Raw genomic sequence first — 13,858 nt, 5'->3', positions numbered from 1 at the left:
GCAGTAATAAAGACATAAAGGTGGAAACAGCAATGAAAGCTGTGACCTTGGCTTCAGTTCATAGGAACAGGAGCTAAATATTACACCAGGAGGCTGGTGACCGTGCCTAATACTGTCTGAAGACCATGCAAAGAATGGTACCTGCCAACTGATAGGCCTGTTTCCCCCTCAAAGTCCAATACCTGCTGATCTCTGTTCTTCAGAGTCCATGTAATGGTCCATATCTATCTCCTGTAGCCTTTGCTGCTAGAGACATGAGGAGCATGATGGTGAAGCAAAAACCTTGAGTTCCACCTAGAAGGCAGAGTCAATGTGCCGGCTGCTTCACCGTAGGCTGACGATGCTGCTGGAGCAAACAGGTGGCCATCAGACTTGTCACGTTGGCTAGGAATTAAACCATCGCCAATGCAACACACCAAAGAACATCCCATAGTCAGGTACTTGGCTTAGTGAACGCCTCCAAGAGGACTTATTAAGGGCATGCAGTCCTGTGAAGCAGGTCAAGAAAAGCTAGGCTTTATCCTCTACAACAGAAAATGTTGCTCTCCAGTGCTTCTCCTGCGTGAGAATTAGTGCTGAAAATCATAGGAAAAGTGGACCTACAAACCAGCTTAATATAGTGGCTTGGTCAGGGATCTTGTTATCAAGAACCCTCTCCCTCAGATGAGTGGCTGCTCATGGAGAGATGGCTCCATGTTTTATGTGGGCTTTTCCTAGACTGGGAGCAAACCCTGGTAACATTAGCATTTGTGCTTCAGCGGTCCAGTGCTGTCCAGGTGGAGCACAAAGAGTCTTCCTAAAGGTACAGGCAGGATAACGGGACACATGTTGCCTCCAGTGAACTGACAAGCGTATTCATCTGCGGCAAGGGCTTGAACAGCTAGAATTTCTCTGCTTGCTGACAGAGAGGCTATAAAGAGAAGAGAAAGTCGTTAAGGTAGCAGAAGATATTTGAGTACATGGCACCAGCAAGCAGCACCAGTGGCTAGTGTGCCTCATCCTCTGAAAAAGGTGTTTATAGCTAAGCTCTGCTGATGATAGTGATGCATTACAGCACCCCGACGGTTGCCCAGAGGAAGAAAGATAGCACGGATGCTGCTGAGGGGTCAGGAATAGCAAAGGGGATTCCACAAGGAATCCTCCCCTCTTCCCTGCCTTTCTGGAGAAGTGTGAGAATCAGAGCTAGCCATGCCAGGATCCCACTATGCCCACCATGGCTTGAACGGGGACTTCTCTAGACCTATGCACTTCCCTTGCAGAAAATGACCTACCCGACAACGGGAATGGCACAGCGCTGACACAGACCTCTCCGTTCCATGCAAGCGCTGAGAGAAGAGCCACGCCACTCCAAGGCAGGGTGCAAATTCCCAGAGAGCCGAGGTATTGGAAAAAATCAAGCAAAAAAGGAGAAAAGAACCTAAAAAAATAAATAAAATTAAGTCTACGGCAGCCAAGTATGAGAACCAGGCCACGTGAAGAGAGTCCTCTGGAGTATGGAAGCACATGTGGAGCACATTTCTTGCAAGACCTGCAAGGGACCACAGTCTACCTCTGTCATACTGATAAGGAAAAATCACTCACTGTTATTCATAAAACAAATGAGCAAGTGTATCATCATGTAAAGAACACTGAATACTCAGAAAAAAAAGGTATATAAAATATTTTTTCTTTTAAAGAAGTAAACAAGGAATCTATAATTAATAAACAACTGGTTGTTCCTGGTCACCAAGACCTTCAGAAGCCACAGAAATCATTTCCTCTTCCATCCCTTCTACACACAAATTAAAAAGGGAAAATTAATTATGCCATTTTTTCAACTGTCAATCAGTTCCTCAGCCTTGAATTAACCAGATATTGAATTAAATCAAATTAATAAAATGATGTGAAGAAAACAGTTGCTCTGAAATGGTGGAATACATTACTCCCCAAATGGGCTTAACATTTCAATCAACACTGTCTCCAAGTGTTTAACCAATTACCTCCTGCAATTTGATTTTGTTTTCTTTAAAACTTCAGCAGACATGAACACCTTTGAATCACTTCATTTAATGCAAATAACTAAACAGATTACAGTAAATTTGGGCTATATTAGAAGTTCGTTTCTTTCAAATATGAAGTACCAGGGTTTTAAAATAAACATCATCCTTTCCGGTTTTAAAAATTTCTCAACCAAGCAAAAAGTATTTTCCATTCTCCAAAGTAATCCAGAACATAGACCATATTGTTCACTAATGTACATTAAATCTGGGATACACTGGTGTCACTAATTTAACGTGAAATTCAGGTGTGCAGAAGACCATTCTGTATCTACTTTAAAACACAATCATCAATTACTGATAAATATATCTAAAATATGAAAAAATTATGAACTGAGCCACTGGCTATTCTACTAAACCTGGGATTCTCTACGGTTTATTCAGAAAACATAAAGCAATTGCACAAACTCAGAGGCACAGTTCTCCATCAAGAGAGTCTTCCACAAGAACATGCAAAAACCCACACTGAGAGTGCCTCAGGGGTTGATCTAAAGAAGGCAAATACCATGGAAGAAGTAATGCTGGAAGAAACACTAGGTGAACATAGAGGCAGAGGTAACACGAAGAAAACAGAAATGTGCAGATTTACTTGTTCCAGTCAACAACAGTAACTAAAGTTTATTGATTTCAGTTTCAGCAGCTAAAAATCCATGAAAACATTTTTATATGATACAGACAATACTATCCCATATTCAAATTTCTATCAAAGTAATAATATAGGCTAGGATTTTCTCACAGGCATTGCGATTTACTTATCAATTAGTACAATAAAATCTATTTTAAAATATAAATATTACTAAGTGCAAATAGTTTTTGTATCCAATTGTAATTTAGCTATTCAATTATATGGAAATATCTAAGTAAAGAGACTGAAAAAAATATAACTGTTAGCTACAAAAATAGCTGGACGCATTCTCAGCCACTGTCTCTCAACTGTTCCCTTTATATCCACTGTAAAACTATTTCCAACACACTAATCACATCTATTTGGAAGAAACTAAAATTATATGATTTCAAACTATTTTCATTAGAAAAACAGTCCTTTAACAACTGCTTTTACTCTTCCATCTAATTATATACTCTTAAAGGCCAAATATTCAGTCAGTACGCGAAAATAACCATAGCCTTTTATTTAGGATAAAACACCAGGTAAGAGTTAATAAGAAAGATAAAGATGCTCTTTGCCTCTACCAGCAACACTGTCCAATATAGGAAATTACATTTAATTTTAAAATTTTAGATACATATATGTGAAAGTCTTAGTAACTCCGTATCAGAGACTTACTACAACTAAGTCTGTTCACAGCATTGTAACTTGCTGGACTGCATGGCCAGTATTTCTTTGGAGATACTTCACGTAACAGCCAAGATGTTCAAAAAAACACCTTTCTAAAAGGCTCTACCCTAACTCAATACAAAGTAATCTGCACTTAAAACCCCACAGCCCTGCCGGGAAATCTTACCTACCTGGAATATTTTTGCGACCAACAGTCAAATAAAAAAGATTGAACTGGTTAATGTTTGATTCTGACATCTGTCTAAGGACAGCATAAGAACAATACATTATAAGGTTACTCAGAGGGCTAGCACTATCTTTTTTTTTCTTTTACCTATGCACCTGTCACACTTTTATGCAAAGGCTGTTTATTAAATACAAGCAAAACCCCTGATTTCCTGTTTCGTAACGGTCATGGTCTGATCTTCTCCATATTCAATGTATGTTTCTACAAAAACCCAAAATTGATTTCAAGTACAAAGCAGCAGCTATCTAATCCACAAATAAAAACTACAGCGATGTTCTGCTCTTCCTAAAACAAGCTTGAAGCCACGATCATATTAAAGACACAGATGTGAGGGAATTTTTCAACTTCCAAACAGATATGCAAACAAAGCGTTACAATCCAGGGGTGCAGGTAAATGAATAGGCAAGCAAACTACGTGACGTTTGTGCAGCGTCCTCTCAAATCCTGCAATCCCTTCTAGAAAGTCTGGGTCTACATCTCCCTCTTCTTTACTCATGTTCTTCTCGCATGGCTTGGTCTCAGAAACTTTCCATGCCTGTAACGGAAACTTGAGCCAACTTCTTAAATGTATGATTTCTTCATCTCCACTCATCATCCACTTCTGTTTCTGAGAAGCTCCTCATCATGACACCTGTATCTCAAGAAGCAAAACAGGAAACATCACAGGGATGAAGCAAGGAAAGATGAATAATAATATGCCTCTGTGTCTTTAATAAAATCCCAACTTCCATTCAAGTTCCTTTTAGGAAATAAGAGTTCCTTTCACAAAAGCAAGGTTTTGCCAAACTAGGTATGTAAACATCGTGTGCCAAAACTGGGGTAACCAATGAAATCTCCCAATCTGCACCTCCGTTTCTGACACGATGAGCAGGAGAAATCCTGTACTGGCTAGCCTTACGTGCTGTGGAAAACATCATCGGGTGCCAAGCTTGCAGAACTAGTCTGCAGCAGCCAGCTCAACTGAAAGAAACCGCTGACCCATCTACTAACTTATCCGCTACTGAAAACAACGCAAGTTATCTTTACCCAGGACCCGTTTGTCCAAGTAAGTAGAGCTCTAGCCCACAACTGAGATGAAAAACAAAGATGCAAGCCTCTCCTCTACTTTCCCCTCTGCTCCTTAATCTGCGCAACGTCCACAGCACGTTTGATTTCACACACTTGTCAGGTACCGGAGGAGACGATTCCTCTGTGTTACAGCAGTTTAACTGCAAGGTGACCAAGGCCTAAGGTATTTTCAACATGTCTTTCTCCCCAAAATCATGTCATAAAGTTTGGGGTTGGGGTGGAGGGGACTTGCCTATCTCTTTCTGCCATCCAAAACTTGGGATCAAGCGGGCCCAAAGCCAACAGCAGCACTGCTCAGAGTCTAACAACAAAAAGGCAGAGGGATGACTCATCCGCAAAATGAAGACACAGCCATCTTGTGTCCAAACAAGCAGCCCAAACCATTTGCCTGCCTCACGATTTTGCCCGAACGCTGAATGAGGGGGTGCAGGAGAAATGATTTCTGCAGCCGCCCCAGCCATGACGCCTTCAGGGCAGATAAGCAGGCACCAAAACCATTCTGCCAGCCAGCTCTCCGTGAGACAGAAGCATGAAAGCAATTTTATCTCTCCCTTTTAGGGTTAAGGCCATCTTTAAATAAACATTAGCACCAAAATCTCTTCCTAGCAGAGGCAGAGCAGATTCTACCTCTTATCAGCTACCATCTCAAATTCTCAGAATTCCACCTCCCATCTGAAATCCCCCTTTCTTCTGCAAAAGCACTTGACAGCAGCATGCTCCATACGCGGGGCACACATCACTCAGAAAGACAGCATAGTCCTTCGCCAACTCCTCCCAGCGAAACGACGGGTCATTTCGGCTCTCTCACACTAAAAATGAGGGACAGCTGTAGGGACAGAGTGCCACCCGAGCACAAAAAGTCTTGGCTTTGGTTCTTGCACACTGCAGTAGAGCAGATAACTGAGCCTTGGACGGTCAAAGTAAGAAGCCTTCTGACAATGCTTTGGGTATGGCAGAAACAATAGCTTTTAAGTAACCGGACAGAAATGTATTTGCTGTGCAGGGATTATATGTCAAATAAAAATACATATTCCCTCAATTCTGAGCTCCTGAAGAAGTCCTTACCCTCAAAAGTGCTTAGGAGGCAAATAGTCCTGAACGCCTATGCCTCAGTGATCATGCCTGCTATTGAGAAACATGCTATTGCCTACTCAGGAAAGGCAACTATCACAGACTTCAAGAGCTTACAGAGCACAAAAGCTAAGGCAGCCACACATGTCCCATCAGCAGAACATCCAGGACACATCCAGATAACATCCAATTATTTTATACCACAGTGATCCTTAATCTTTTATCATGATGATCACTGCATACAAGAAACAGAAACCACAATTTCACTGTTCCATAATCATCGTAACTCTACACATATTCTCTCCAAGCACCAGAAATTAACTGCGAACAAGTAATTCAATTTATTATTGACATCTTCACTCGTTAATCAGATGTCTACACTCAGCATATGCACCATACAGACTACAAGACATCCAGGCTGCTCACTGTTGCATGCAGAAAGAGAACAGAAAGAAAAAGATGAATAGTTGTCAAAAAGATCTGACGCTGGCTGTCACCTGAAACAATCGAGGAATTTTCAGTTTTCTTTTGAAGAGACAATTTACTGGCAGGCTGGTACTTCTAACTTTGATCTTCATAGCAGCCAACACCAGCAGAAGAATTTTGTAGCTCAGTAACAAAACACAGAAACCTCCTGGACTGTTAACTCAATTACAGTATTTTGGCAAGGAAGCCTTCCCCTTATACCTTGGGGAAAGTCTTAAGATTAAACAGTGCATGTTTTAAAGGCACACGTGCTTCAATTATTTTGTGTAACTGTTCATGCACCTAACTGCTTTGAGAGAAAAAGCATTCCATGGCAACTCGCTTGGAAAACTGATTCTTTTTCCTTCTTTCCCAAGGAAACAACGGTTACAAAACCACATCAACTGTCCCATGCGCGGAAACACACATTATTAGGCCAAGTTCAACCTAATCTGACAGAAAAGGACAGAGATTTCACAGGTCCTCAACTCCTACAACAGGTTTGTGGAATAAATGAGCGAGGCAGCCCCCTGAGCAACGTGCCTGGTTCACAAACATCAGGGAGACATCATGTTTTTGATTAAATATACCCAAGAACTACGAAGCGGTGAGAGGCTGCTCAGGCAGTGTGCTGCTGGGAAAATCAGGGATGCTAACGGTACTGCTGTGTAATGGAAAGAAAGAAGGGGAGATGTTTAAGGTACCACAGTGCCACCAAAACGCAGAAAGCTGCAGGAAACTCATCTTCACTGCTTCAGCTGCTCACAGAGCTACTTTTTAATCTATGGAGCAATACAGCAATGCCTTTTGTGCCCATCACAGCTTCCATCTTTATGCGGGCTGCTGCTGATGTGTTAGCAGGCACTTCTCAGGATTCGTTAAAGGCACTTGGTCAACAGTTGTCCTCTTTCGCCAATGAGAAACTGGAAAGTAGATACAGACTGCAGTACAGGTGGCCTCAGAAAACCCTAAAAAAAAAAAAAAATGCTTCTCAAACCCTTTCAACAAGATCTTTCCCAGGCAGGGTAAGCTAAGCACTGCCACAACAGGTCAGATTGCTGGTCCATCTGTTTGAGAATCCTGCCTCCTGTGATCGGGACCAGATGCTTCAGAAGAGAGAACAGCTCTGGTAGTGAACAATGATGTAACTCACCCAAAGGGGAAATTCCTTCCTGAAGTCATCAATTAGCATGAAGGTTTATATGCTTAATTTATTTTTAATCATATTTACTGCAACTCTGGACATTGTCATTATATATATAAATGTCCAGGTCTGCTTGGAATCCGACTAAACTTTTGGCCTTGGTAATATCATGTGGTGTAATTATGCCAGGTTTCAAATGTACTAATTTTCAATTTCATTTAAATGTCCCTTTGTTCTTGCGCTATGGGAACTAGCACAGCTATTAACCACCTCTCTTCCCCCTCCGAAGGCTCCAGCCCGGCTTGCACCATAAGCTCCCATGCCATACTTTGCTTTGTTACAGAGCGGGAACATAATCTGAGGGCCTTTAAGGCAACAACTTCGCAAATTCTATCAGTTATCCAGCAACGCTTCTATACGCTAAATTTGTGGGATCTGCTGGAAGTTGGCAGCTCCACCAGAATTTCACCAGGCCCTACCCACTTCCAGATCTTGCAAGCTCACTTTTCTGACGTTTTCCGCTCAAGAGCTGCCATCCTTATAAGTACGCTGTTTTGCCCTGTGTTGTGTTCTTTGAAACCCCTGAGATTCTGATAAATTTAGTTCTAAAAGAACAGACAAGAGGCATACCATGCTGAGCTTTTCAAGGTCATACAGGAACCTCTCCCTCTGAGCAAAGAATTCCCACAAAGAATTCCCCTCCCATCTCCATGCCTGAATAAAGAACAACAGTGTCCAACCAAACAAAACCAATCCCATTTTGTTCTTGGCTGATGTTCCTGTGGGCTGCAGGTTCCTCTGTGCAATAACTTTAGCCTATGTTGTTACTTATGGATGAGCTCACGATGTATTCATCATGATTATTACACCAAGTACTTCCTAAAGCTCCAGTGCGATTAGTCACTGCCATTTCTGCTCACACAACGCTTGCAAGAAGCATCAAGGTATAAAGCCACACTCACGTTCAACAAAAGTTTGGAGAAAAAAAAAAAAAAATTATGTATGCAAGCAGCAGACAAGGAAGGGAGACTCTTAAAGCAAACTTGAGGTTCTGGATCCTCTCGTCTCCCCAAAACATAGTCCTGCTTTCAGTAACTGTATCAGCTGCATTTTCTTCTCCCAGCCTCTGGAGAGAAAACTTTGGACCCCAGGCCACAGGTTCTTAATCCCAAAATCTTTATGAGAGAAAGAGTAGGTCCGGCTGATATCCCATGGGAAGATGGCCCCCCAAGGAGATGATAGAGTTTTTACAGCATCTGTGAGAAACACCACATAGCCATCACTGTTTTACCGCAAGTGTTTTGATTACAGGCTTGGTACTGGTGAATTACGGCAGGAGAATACTTGTTTGCCTCAACCAAAAAGAAAATTACACCATTTCATCCCTCTTTAGAAGGATCTTCAGGCAAGCAACGGGTCGAGAGAAAACTCCTGTCCCAGCCTATGGTCCTTAAACAAATGCAGCTCTTTAATGATCAAAATAGCACTAACAAAACTGGTAACAGGCACCACTTTGCCACCTGTTAGCTCATTAAGTAATACAACCACATGCAACTTTTTTCTCTATTTGAGTATCATATACTGATTAGAGTCAATAAAATCACAGGTCTCATAATGGCAGTTAAATTGTCCCATCGCATACTTCTCAATGACCTCCCCACGCTGTTTAATAGTTATGCAGCAGTCATAGATACTCTGTCCCAGAGTGATGATCTTAATACTTCCTTTCTAAAAGGCTATAAGCACTTTCCTGTTCTTCTGTCTCACATGTGTAAAGACGACATACTGAACTGAGTACTTCTACAATGCTATTAGGCAATGCTCAAACCGCGGTCCAAGCCACAAGTTTCGGAGCACTGCCATACCAGCATCTCCAGGACCTCTGATCAGCCATCGAGTGGTTTGCCTTTGGCATTTCAGGATTTGCTGAGGTTGAAAGAGAAGACAGTAATGATACAGAACAATTCTCCCATCAGCAGTGGCAAAAGTAATCTTGGAGGCCTTGAGTGCAATGCTTTCACCACTTCTGGGTCGTTACTGAATATGAAGTCAAAAGATGTGATATTTTCTGTTTGTCACGCACAAAAACAGAGTTTGGGTAAGGAAATCTTTTAACGGACTCAACAAAGGTATTTTTGGCTGCTAGAATTCTCAATCCGTTGTGCTAAAATTAGCTTTAAATAAATGTGCAATACAAGCAGTACATACTTTGCCTAAGAAAAAATCCGCTGGCCACTTACAGATCATGTGAACTCGCTTATTTAGTTGAGCTAAGAACATCAATTATTCCAAGCCTTATCTGACTGTAGATTTGGATCGATTTAGCAATGGCACTGCCCCATATCAAAACACATGACAAGCCACAGCTCTTTACCAAAGGGAGGGAAAGTTCCTGCAAACAACGGTTGCTGCCATTTAACAAGTCGGTCACGAAGAAAAGAGATAAAATTGAAAAAGCCTGTGCCTCTGCCTCTACCCTTCCGACCTTCCCTCTGAAAATAAAAAGCAAGTCTTCCTCTTCTGTCAGTCCACCCTGACCTCCATACTGCAGTATAAAGAAATTGGATGCCTTCAACTATCACTCCCTGATGTCCACCAACCAAAGCTATGGAAGATGATATTCTTACTTGTTTTCCTCTTCAAGCTTTTCCTCAATCAGTAAAAGGGTTCCCTAAGTTCTGCCCTGTTTTTACAACCAGTGTCACAGAAGTTGGTTCTAATATTGCTCATCGGAGCCTATACCACGATCTGAGCAACGGCAAAACAGAGTCATTCAAACATACCGAGTACTCGCTGCTGGGTAAAGTTCACAGCAGCTGTTCGAGCCCCAGAAAGACATCTGAGAGAAGTGCCATAAATAACGAGATCACATGGAGTCTCCCATTGCACAACCAACATACATATTTCCTGCTCAGGAATTTATGCTTCACACCCTACGCTGTCAGTCAAGAGCATATTACAAACTATGTTTTCAGGATGTTCCAGAGGGTATTTTGGAAATACAGCCCTCCTGCCGGCAGAGTCTTTTCAAAATATTCATTCTATTCCATTACAAGAAAAGCAAACGTTTCTATGATCTTGTCCAAACCGCAGCCTTTCTCAGGAGCAACCTATAGATCCATGCATGCCTTTTATACATCACGGATGTCTAAAACCAGTTCCAGCAAGTCTGACAGCCTGACAGAAACTGAAGGGGACTACTCCTTCGCAGACTCAGGATCTCAGTTTTTCTTCAGATGCGCAACGTAAGGTATTTTCCTCAGACTCCAATTTCAGCAAATCCCTAATTTGAGCAGCCACTTTTTAGTATTCTTAATTCATTTTACTGTTAGATTAAAATTAAACCCAGTTTTCCTAAAACATCTCATTCCTAGGCCTCTGCAAGGGGAGAATCACTTTTCAAAGCAGTGCCTAGCTATAATTGAGAAAGAAGATATACGACTATTTTATAAAAATGAGATTTTTTTTTTTTTTTCTTCTTTTTCTGGAGTTTTGCCACAAATTGCCTTCGAGGGCTTGGTTCAGAAATTCCAAATTCAGCTTATTGTTTTTCTCATTGAGAACTAACTCCTTTTAGCAATTCTGTTAATCTTGGAGTTTGAAGTTATTTTTATTAAAGTAACGCCCAGAGTTTAGATATTCCATAAAAAGATCAGGAATTATTTTTACTAAAGGAACACCCAAAGCTTAATCATTCCTTGCAAAAATCAGGCAAAGCACCTTCATTCTTAAAAAGGTTCTTAGCCTTTTCCTTGTAAACACAGATTTCTGAGAGACAATTGAGCACTGAGAAGTTTTATCAGCCTTTTTTTATGAGAGAGTTGGGAAAAAAAGTTATTAAGGCAGGATTTTTCCTGCCTAAAAAAATCCTGAGCCTTTTGCTCTTAACACGACGTACGTTTTTTTTCCTTCTCCCTTCTTGTCTTCTGTTACAGAAGAAGTAGCACCAATTTCCACTCCCCGACATCAGATTTCTCCTGAGACATTTGCGCTGGCTTTGGGGTGTTCTGCCAGCGGTCAGTATCTCTGGTCATACTCGGTATCCGTCCCTCAGCCAGCAGGGAGTCCCGCCGACCCAGGCGACACCAAGTTCTGATGGACCTTGTCATATGACAAGGAACTTGTTCTAGGCCCTTAACTCTTATGCCACAACAGAAACGGGGCTGCAAAGTAAAGCATCTTACCTCCATTCTCAGGGGCCTGAGGCACTGAAACCTTCTGCTCTTCAGTGGCGGCCCTGACTCGAGGACAAGATCAAGTGCTGCCTTTTTGTCTGAGTGACTATGTTAATAAAGTAGGTGACATCACCCAGGTTCCTTACCATGACTAAAACACAGTTTAAGTGTTTGGAGGGGAAAGGGAACACCTTTTGATCACTAATTCCGATTGGGAGCGTAAGCAACCACGACTGAAGACTGCACTTTGTCAGCAAGCCTCCTCCAAACGCTGTTGCTCTTTAGGCAGAACAGGCCAAAGACATCATGGAGTTAATAACACGTTTTCCAACAAGGGGCTTCCTCCCCGTTGAAGAAGGCATGTAGTGACAATTTTCAATCTCTTTAATGTAGAAATTAGGGCCGGGGCAAAATCTTTTCAATTCCTCCGAAAGAGAGGTTAAGTTGCAACATACCCACCTTTCTTTCTGCAGCGTGTATAATTTCAGCTTGCTCAACAGCAGCGGCACTCCTGAGTCCAGGAGGACTTTAAAAGGAGCGATTATGCTCACGGAAGTAAGCTAACGTGAATAAACTGCCCAGGCAACAGGGAGACATTCCAGAGCCCTGTGCTGTCACCAGGCTTTTGGCCAATGCTGCTTAATCATATATGCAAAACGCAAATTACAGAAAGATTCATCATAGGTTAGAATATTCTCAATGAATAATTTTGCACTGCGCCTAAGAAGCTTTCCTGCAACCCGTCTTCAGACGAAGGCACTGGGATCTTCTCCCCTTTTTCAGAGCTTCTACTGGCGGCAGTAGTGCAGGTGGTAGGGCAAAGGCTTCCTCTGCAGGTCTCTTCAACGGATCAGGCAGTTTTGGAAGGGAAGTTTGAGAGCAAGTTGAGCACCACCCGAGCGTCACGCTGCTGAAATTCGTAACTCTTATGGCTATAAGGCACCACGGCAGCTGCTACAGGCTGCGTTCTCATCTGGGCTTGGCTGGCACATGCCAGTTCATACTATCCGGGCATGCAACGCTGGACTGAAACTCAAAATGTTCGTGGCACGGAGGAAGATATTTTCACTACGATGGCCCACAGAGTCTTCAGCTTTACACTTGGCCACACTCATAGCTTAGAAATATTTAAGACCCTCTTGAGCCTTGTCACAGAATTTCTAAAGCTCTATCCAAAAAGCTTTGATCTTCTCTGCAGCGCTGAGTATAAAATCTAGGCAGCCACATTTTAGTTATGAGGAGAGAGATGACTTTTCCACGATTTAAAAGAAGATTATAGTTTTCACATAAGATTATAGAGTCACAGTTGTAACTCCATCTGAAGACTGCATTTACAGAGATCTGACTGTTCAGCAGCTCCCACGGACACAAGAGAGCGGTCAGATTCTTAAAAACATCCAAGTTATAATTGAGAGCAACTTGTTAATGGTTTTTTGTGGTACCTTATAGATGCAAAGTTTTAACTGCTTTGAAAGCCTTCCCTCGCATGCTTTGGTGATCAGACACCACTAAATCTACATATCATAATAGCTTTTTAAACAGTATTGGGTAAGCTAGAAAGACTTGCCTCTGTACAGCATTCTCAAAAATAAACGCGACTAAAGATAACTTTGGCACAATTTTTTTAAAGGTCAGAAGCTTTCCTGATGCAAGACATCTAATAATTCAGCATGAACAGAGTTCCACGAGAGTTTGAGAATCCGTTCCTGTGCATGCCTACAAGCCTGACTACTACGAATGGATGCAAAAAAAATAGATCTATTGCCTCTATCCTATTTGCCTTTGCTTTTAGGCACCGATTTTTTACTACCAATTAAAGAAAGCACTTTTTTCCCCAGAAGCAATATAATGAATTAATGGGTAAAAATCACTGCAAAAATCTGAGGTAAAATTTCAAAAGCTGACTGCACCTTCCGTCGTACGGTAAAACTGAAATGTAACCCCCCCAACGAAACGGGGCATAGTTTTGCTGGGGCAGAACCTCAATAGCTACACTTAAGTCAGGAAAACAAATCGCTACCTATCCTTCGCTCATGGCTCAAGCAGCACTCTTCTAATGCCCTAGCGAACGCAAAAAGGTACGCGCTCTGGAAAAGCTTTTGCTTTTGTTGCTTCTCCTTAAAAACGCTTTGTTTCCACAAGTAAGTTTGTGAGATACTTGTGCCGCTACCTCAGGTCGATGAACGGGAGCGGAGCTGCAAGCCGCTCGAGATTTCTAAGTGCTTCACGGTGCTTCCAGCTCAGCTGAGAGGAAAACTGTAAGAAAATTAGCTACGGAGAGGAGGACGGCTGGGTTTAGCAAACCGGGAGGACGGGTTTCGTTTTGCCGCGCTGCTTCACCGGCAGGCCGGGCGCCGCAGCCCCGGCAGCGCTGCA

The 13,858-nt window shown here is 42.2% G+C and overlaps 1 protein-coding gene across 21 annotated transcripts in view; it reads right to left on the bottom strand.

Moving 5' to 3' along the window:
• SLC20A2 (solute carrier family 20 member 2) overlaps positions 1-13,858 on the bottom strand; it is a 58,603-nt gene that overhangs the window by 44,246 nt on the left and 499 nt on the right. The window contains exon 2 of one of the 21 annotated variants that reach the window (XM_082314852.1): positions 13,653-13,753. The exons of 17 other annotated variants lie outside the window; for them this stretch is intronic. The gene's annotated coding sequence lies outside the window, so the exon portion shown is untranslated. Of the gene's footprint in view, positions 1-141; positions 162-13,652; positions 13,754-13,858 lie in introns of those variants that run through there. 3 more of the 21 variants (XM_082314851.1, XM_082314853.1, XM_082314854.1) reach the window with 3 other exon arrangements.

Source organism: Platalea leucorodia (genome assembly GCF_965183815.1).
Source record: "Platalea leucorodia genome assembly, chromosome: 6".
NCBI lineage: Eukaryota > Metazoa > Chordata > Aves > Pelecaniformes > Threskiornithidae > Platalea > Platalea leucorodia.
Note: the sequence above shows the minus strand (reverse complement) of the source record. Positions and strands in the feature narration are given on the sequence as shown.